The sequence below is a fragment of the Arachis hypogaea genome, chromosome 10 (assembly GCF_003086295.3).
Source record: "Arachis hypogaea cultivar Tifrunner chromosome 10, arahy.Tifrunner.gnm2.J5K5, whole genome shotgun sequence".
Taxonomy (NCBI): Eukaryota; Viridiplantae; Streptophyta; class Magnoliopsida; order Fabales; family Fabaceae; genus Arachis; species Arachis hypogaea.
Window position 1 is genome coordinate 81,941,141 of NC_092045.1, and position 8,561 is coordinate 81,949,701.

The 8,561-nt window shown below is 38.0% G+C and overlaps 1 non-coding gene across 1 annotated transcript; it reads left to right on the forward strand.

Annotated features, from left to right (window-relative positions):
• Window positions 1-5,107: 5,107 nt before the first annotated feature.
• Window positions 5,108-5,211, forward strand: LOC112718642 (small nucleolar RNA R71). The gene has a single exon (XR_003160973.1). It is a non-coding gene; the product is annotated as a small nucleolar RNA R71 (small nucleolar RNA).
• Window positions 5,212-8,561: the final 3,350 nt, after the last annotated feature.

An 8,561-nucleotide genomic window follows, 5' to 3' on the forward strand; every position in this document is an offset into this window, starting at 1 on the left:
ATTCCCAGGATCCTACTCGGAATACCACAGACAAGGTAAGACTTTCCGGATCCTCATAAATGCCGCCATCTATCTAGCTTATACCACGAAGATTCTGTTGGGGAATCTAAGAGATACACGTTCAAGCTCTGTTTCATGTAGAACGGAAGTGGTTGTCAATCACGCGCGTTCATAAGTGAGAATGATAATGAGGGTAATCTGACTCATAACATTCATCATGTTCTTGGGTACGAATGAATATCTTGGAATAAGAATAAGAGAGATTTGAATAAAAGATAATAGAATTTCATTAATACTTGAGGTACAGCAGAGCTCCACACCCTTAATCTATGGTGTGCAGAAACTCCACCGTTGAAAATACATAAGCAAAGGGTTCAGGCATGGCCGAATGGCCAGCCCCCCCTAAAACGTGATCAATGATCTCCTAAGATGAAGAATAAAACAAAACTGAGACCAAAGATGAGACGTGGTCAAAGACATCTAATACAATAGATAAATGTTCTATTTATAATAAACTAGCTCCTAGGGTTTACATGAGTAAGTAATTGATGCATAAATCCACTTCCGGGACCCACTTGGTGTGTGCTTGGGCTGAGCTTGATTAATCCACGAGCTGAGGCATTTCCTGGAGTTGAACTCCGAGTTATGACGTGTTTTGGGCGTTCAACTCCGGATCATGACGTTTTTCTGGCGTTTAACTCCAGACAGCAGCGTGTACTTGGCGTTCAACGCCAAGTTACGTCGTCAATCTTCGAATAAAGTATGGACTATTATATATTGCTGGAAAGCCCTGGATGTCTACTTTCCAAAGCCGTTGAGAGCGCGCCAATTGGAGTTCTGTAGCTCCAGAAAATCCAATTCGAGTGCAGGGAGGTCAGATTCCAACAGCATCAGCAGTCCTTTTGTCAGCCTTCTTCAGAGTTTTGCTCAAATCCCTCAATTTCAGTCAGAATTTACCTGAAATCACAGAAAAACACACAAACTCATAGTAAAGTCCAGAAATGTGAATTTAACATAAAAACTAATGAAAACACCCCTAAAAGTAGCTCAAACTTACTAAAAACTATATAAAAACAATGCCAAAAAGCGTATAAATTATCCGCTCATCACAACACCAAACTTAAATTGTTGCCTGTCCCCAAGCAACTGAAAATCAAATAGGATAAAAGGAGAGAATATACTATAAATTCCAGAATATCAATGAATATTAATTTAATTAGATGAGCGGGACTTGTAGCTTTTTGCTTCTGAACAGTTTTGGCATCTCACTTTTTCCTTTGTAGTTTAGAGAGATTGGCGTCTCTGGGAACTTAGAATTTCAGATAGTGTTATTGACTTTCCTAATTGAGCATGTTGATTCTTGAACACAGCTACTTATGAGTCTTGGCCTTGGCCCTAAGCATTTTGTTTTCCAGTATTACCACCGGATACACAAATGCCACAGACACATAACTGGGTGAACCTTTTCAGATTGTGACTCAGCTTTGCTAGAGTCCCCAGTTAGTGGTGTCCAGAGCTCTTAAGCACACTCTTTTGCCTTGGATCACGACTTTAACCACTTAGTCTCAAGCTTTCACTTGGACCTTCATGACACAAGCACATGGTTAGGGACAGCTTGATTTAGCCGCTTAGGCCTGTATTTAATTTCCTTGGGCCCTCCTATCCATTGATGCTCAAAGCCTTGGATCCTTTTTTACCCTTGCCTTTTGGTTTTAAGGGCTATTGGCTTTTTCTACTGCTCCTTTTTTTTTCTTTCTATTTTTTTTTTCGCCATTTTTTTTTTCGCACAAGCTTTGCTTTTCACTGCTTTTTCTTGCTTCAAGAATCAATTTCATGATTTTTCAAATCATCAATAACATTTCTCTTTGTTCATCATTCTTTCAAGAGCCAACAATTTTAACACTCATAAACAACAAGATCAAAAATATGCACTGTTCAAGCATTCATTCAGAAAACAAAAATTATTGCCACCACATCAATATAATTAAATTAAATTCAATAATAAATTCGAAATCTATGTATTTCTTGTTCTTTGGAATTAAAACATTTTTCATTTAAGAGAGGTGAAAGACTAATGGATTTTATTCATAGCTTTAAGGCATGGTTACATACTAATGATCATGAAGCAGAGACACAAAACATAAATAAACACAATACTTAAAAACCGAAAACAGAAAGAAAATAAAGAACAAGGAATGAATCCACCTTTAGTGGCGTCTTCTTCTTGAAGGACCAATGATGTTCTTCAACTCTTCTATGTCCCTTCCTTGCCTTTGTTGCTCCTCCCTCATTGCTCTTTGATCTTCTCTTATTTCTTGGAGAATGATGGAGTGCTCATGATGTTCCACCCTTAATTGCTTCCAATATTTGTGTGGAGGACAACTTATCCCCTGAGGTATCTCAGGGATCTCTTGATTTGCAGCCACATGTTCTAACCAACTGAGCTATTCCAGCTTATATATAAGTTTTTCCATCTCCCAAGACTCAGAGGTGGAAGCTTTTGTCTTTCCTTTGAGGTTTCTCTGGCCTTAGGTGCCATTAATGGTAATGGAAAAGCAAAAAGCTATGCTTTTACCACACCAAACTTAAAATATTGCTCGCCCTCGAGCAAGAAAAGAAAGAAGATAAGAAGAAGAAGATGGAGGTGAGTGAGGGGAGATGGATTCGGCTATATGGGTGGGGTTGGGTGGGAAAGAGGAGGTTGATGTGAATGGTGAATGGGGTGATTGGGAAGAGGATTTGAGGTGATTGATGAAGAAGATTGGGAATTGTGACATGGGGAATTCAAATCACAAAAATAGGATTAGGAGGGAAGGTGGGAATATGGTAGGTAGGGATCCTGTGGGGTCCACAGATCCTGAGGTGGGGATCCTGTAGGGTCCACAGATCCTGAGGTGAAAAGAAATACCATTCCTTCACCATATAGGCATGAAAAATGCCTTCATGCATCATTCTGGCGTTCAAACGCCCATTGGTGCATGTTCTGGGCGTTCAACGCCCATGTGATGCATGTTTCTGGCGTTGAACGCCAGTTTCATGCTTGTTCCTGGCGTTCAGCGCCAGTTTGTCCTCTTTGTGCACCATCCTGGCGTTTAACGCCAGGTTGTTGCTTGTTTTGGGCGTTCAGCGCCAGAATGGTGCTCTGTTCTGGCGTTAAACACCGGCCAGATGCACCTTCTGGGCGTTGAACGCCAGCCCGTGCGTCCTCCAGGGTGAAAAATTTTTTTTCTTCTGTTTTTGACTCTGTTTTTAATTTTTTTTATTTTTTTCGTGACTCCTCATGATCATGTACCTAATAAAACACAAAAATAACAAAGAAACAAAATAAAATAAAATTAGATAAATAAAATTGGGTTGCCTCCCAACAAGCGCTTCTTTAATGTCATTAGCTTGACAGTGGCTCTCATGGAGCCACAAGATGATCAGGTCAATTTAGTGTGTTGTCTCCACACCAAACTTAGAGTTTGGATATGGAATTTGAACACCAAACTTAGAGTTTGGTTGTGGCCTCACAACACCAAACTTAGAGTTTGACTGTGTGGGCTCTTCTTGACTCTGAACTGAGAGAAGCTCTTCATGCTTACTCTCTTTTGTCACAGAGGGATGGCCATGTGCCTGAAACACAAGGTAGTCCCCATTCAATTGAAGGACTAACTCACCTCTATTGACATCTATCACAGCTCCTGCTGTGGCTAGGAAAGGTCTTCCTAGGATGATGCATTCATCATCTTCCTTCCTAGTGTCTAGGATTATGAAATCAGTAGGGATGTAAAGGCCTTCAACCTTTACTAGCACGTCCTCTACTATTCTATAAGCTTGTCTCACTGACTTGTCTGCCAATTGTAATGAGAACAAGGCAGGTTGTACCTCAATGATCCCTAGCTTCTCCATTACAGAGAGTGGCATCAGATTTATCCCTGACCCAAGATCACATAGAGCTTTTTCAAAGCTCATGGTGCCAATGGTGCAAGGTATTAAGAACTTGCCAGGATCTTGTTTCTTTTGAGGTAGAGTTTCCTGAATCCAAGTATCTAGTTCACTAATGAGCAGGGGAGGTTCACTTTCCCAAGTCTCATTACCAAATAACTTGGCATTCAGCTTCATGATAGCTCCTAAATATTGAGCAACTTGCTCTCCAGTTACATCTTCATCCTCTTCAGAGGATGAATAGTCTTCAGAGCTCATGAATGGCAGAAGGAGATTTAATGGAATCTCTATGGTCTCTAGATGAGCCTCAGATTCCTCTGGATCCTTAATAGGAAACCCCTTCTTGCTTGAAGGACATCCCAGGAGGTCTTGCTCACCAAGATTTTCGTCCTCCTCCTCCTGAGTGTATTCGGCCACTTTGATTAAATCAATGGCCTTGCATTCTCCTTTTGGATTTTCTTCTGTATTGCTTGGGAGAACACTGGGAGGAGTTTCAATGACTTTCTTACTCAGCTGGCCCACTTGTGCCTCCAAATTTCTAATGGAGGATCTTGTTTCATTCATGAAACTGAAAGTGGCTTTTGACAGATCAGAGACTATATTTGCTAAATTAGAAGTATTTTGTTCAGAGTTCTCTGTCTGTTGCTGAGAAGATGATGGATATGGCTTACTATTGTTCAGCCTATTGCGTCCACCATTGTTAAAGCCTTGTTGAGGCTTTTGTTGATCCTTCCAGGAGAAATTTGGATGATTTCTCCATGATGGGTTATAGGTGTTTCCATAAGGTTCACCCATGTAATTAACCTCTGCCATGGCAGGGTTCTCAGGATCATAAGCTTCTTCAGAAGCTACCTCTCTAGTACTGTTGGATGCATGTTGCAGTCCGTTCAGATTTTGAGAGATCATGTTGACCTGTTGAGTCAACACTTTGTTCTGAGCCAATATGGCATTCAGAGCATCAATTTCAAGAACTCCTTTCTTCTGAGGTACCCCATTATTCACGGAATTCCTCTCAGAGGTATACATGAACTGGTTGTTTGCAACCATGTCAATGAGTTCTTGAGCCTCTTCAGGCGTTTTCTTCAGGTGAATAGATCCACCTGCAGAATGGTCCAGTGACATTTTCGAAAATTCAGAGAGACCATAATAGAATATATCCAACATGGTCCATTTTGAAAACATGTCAGATGGACATCTTTTGGTCAACTGCTTATATCTTTCCCAAGCTTCATAGAGGGATTCACCATCTTTTTGTTTGAAGGTTTGAACATCCACTCTCAGCTTGCTCAGCTTTTGGGGAGGAAAGAATTTATCCAAGAAGGCAGTGACCAGCTTATCCCAGGAGTCCAGGCTATCCTTAGGTTGTGAATCCAACCATATTCTAGCTCTGTCTCTTACAGCAAAAGGGAAAAGCATGAGTCTGTAGACTTCAGGATCAACTCCATTCGTCTTTACAGTCTCACAGATCTGCAAGAACTCAGTTAAAAACTGATAAGGATCTTCAGATGAAAGTCCATAAAACTTGCAGTTTTGTTGCATTAATGCAACTAGTTGAGGCTTAAGCTCAAAGTTATTGGCTCCAATGGCAGGAATGGAGATGCTTCTTCCATCAAACTTGGATGTTGGCTTTGTGAAGTCACCAAGCATTCTCCTTGCATTATTATTATTATTATTTTCGGCTGCCATGTCCTTCTCTTGTTCGAAAATTTCTGAAAGGTTATTTCTGGATTGTTGTAATTTAGCTTCTCTTAATTTTCTCTTCAGATTCCTTTCAGGTTCTGGATCAACTTCAACAAGAATGCCCTTTTCCCTGTTCCTGCTCATATGAAAGAGAAGAAAACAAGAAAAGAAAGAGGAATCCTCTATGTCACAGTATAGAGATTCCCTTATGTTAGTAGAAGAAGAAATGGGTATAAGAAAGAAGAAGGAAGGATTCGGATTTTTGGATGAAGAGAGGTGAAGAGAAGTGTTAGTAATTAAATAATTAAATAGAAGAAGAGAGGAGAGGGAGAGGATTTTCGAAAATAATTTTTTTGAAAAAGGAGTTAGTAATTTTCGAAAATTAAAGTTAATAGATAATTAAAATTAAAATTAAAACAATTAAAAAGAATTTTTGAAAAAGAGAGGGAGAATTTTCGAAAATTAGAGAGGGATAGGTAGTTAGTTGGTTTTGAAAAAGATAAGAAACAAACAAAAAGTTAGTTAGTTGATTTGAAAAAGATTTGAAATCAAATTTTGAAAAAGATAAGAAGATATGGAGTTAGATAAGATATTTTGAAATCAAATTTTGAAAAAGATAAAGTTTTTTTTTTTTTGAAAAAGATAAGATAAAAGATAAAAAGATATATTTGAAAAAGATATTTTGAAAAAGATTTAATTTTTAAAAATTACTTAACTAACAAGAAACTACAAGATAAGATTCTAGAACTTAAAGATTGAACCTTTCTTAACAAGAAAGTAACAAACTTCAAATTTTTGAACCAATCACATTAATTGTTAGCTAATTTTCGAAAAGTTGATAAAAAGATAGGAAAAAGATTTTGAAAATATTTTGAAAAATAATTTTTGAAATTTTCGAAAATTTATAAAAAAAAATGAAAAAGATATGATTTTTGAAAAAGATTTTGAAAAGATCAGATTTTTAAAATTGAAATTTTGACTTGACTTGTAAGAAACAACTAATTTTGAAAATTTTTGACCAAGTCAACCCAAAATTTCGAAAATTTGGAGGAAAATAAGGAAAAGATATTTTTTTTTGATTTTTGAATTTTGAATTATGAGAGAGAAAAACAACAAAAATAATCAATGCATGAAATTTTTAGATCAAAACAATGAATGCATGCAAGAATGCTATGAATGTCAAGATGAACACCAAGAACACTTTGAAGATCATGATGAACATCAAGAACATTATTTTGAAAAATTTTTGATGCAAAGAAAACATGCAAGACACCAAACTTAGAAATCTTTAATGCATGAAAAATATGAATGCAAAAATGCACATGAAAAACAACCAATAACACAAAACAAGAAATCATCAAGATCAAACAAGAAGTCTTGTCAAGAACAACTTGAAGATCATGAAGAACACTATGAATGCATGAGATTTTCGAAAAATGCAAGAAAAAATTTGAAAGCATGCAATTGACACCAAACTTAAAAATTAACACAAGACTCAAACAAGAAACACAAAATATTTTTGATTTTTATGATTTTATGATTTTTTTGTATTTTTATTAAATTTTTTTTTTCGAAAAACATTTTTGGAAAACGAAAAATAAAAGAAAAATTTTTGAAAAAGATTTTTGAAAAGAAAATTACCTAATCTGAGCAACAAGATGAACCGTCAGTTGTCCATACTCGAACAATCCCCGGCAACGGCGCCAAAAACTTGGTGGACGAAATTGTGATCATATTCATTGTAATTGGATTTTAGAAATTGGCATGAGTGGACACAACTCCGTTCAACTAACCAGCAAGTGTACTGGGTCGTCCAAGTAATAAACCTTACGTGAGTAAGGGTCGATCCCACAGAGATTGTTGGTATGAAGCAAGCTATGGTCACCTTGTAAATCTCAGTTAGGCAGAAAAAAGGGGAATTGTGATTATTGGAATAAATAATAAAAAGGAATGATAAAAGGGATAGAACACTTATGCAGATTCATTGGTGGGAATTTCAGATAAGCGGATGGAGATGCTGTAGAGCCCAAGGACGCCTGCTCTCCTACTGCTTCTACTCAATCCTTCTTACTCCTTTCCAAGGCAAGCTTTGTATAGGGGTTCACCATCAACTGTGGCTACTTTCATCCTCTCGGGAAAATGATCCTATGCGGTTGTCAGTCGCACGGCTAATCGTCTGGAGGCATCACCCATGGCTGATGGCTACATCCCATCCTCGCAGTGAAAACTAATGCTCACGCACTCTGTCACAGTACGGCTAATCACCGGTTGGTTCCCGCTCCTACTGGAATAGAATCCCTTGATTCTTTTGCGTCTGTCACTAACGCCCAGCAGGTTACAAGTTTGAAGCACGTCACAGTCATTCATTACCGGAATCCTACTCGGAATACCACAGACAAGGTTAGACTTTCCGGATTCCCAGGATCCTACTCGGAATACCACAGACAATGTGAGACTTTCCGGATCCTCATAAATGCCGCCATCTATCTAGCTTATACCACGAAGATTCTGTTGGGGAATCTAAGAGATACACGTTCAAGCTCTGTTTCATGTAGAACGGAAGTGGTTGTCAACCACGCGCGTTCATAAGTGAGAATGATAATGAGGGAAATCTGACTCATAACATTCATCATGTTCTTGGGTACGAATGAATATCTTGGAATAAGAATAAGAGAGATTTGAATAAAAGATAATAGAATTTCATTAATACTTGAGGTACAGCAGAGCTCCACACCCTTAATCTATGGTGTGCAGAAACTCCACCGTTGAAAATACATAAGCAAAGGGTTCAGGCATGGCCGAATGGCCAGCCCCCCTAAAACGTGATCAATGATCTCCTAAGATGAAGAATAAAACAAAACTGAGACCAAAGATGAGACGTGGTCAAAGACATCTAATACAATAGTTAAATGTTCTATTTATAATAAACTAGCTCCTAGGGTTTACATCAGTAA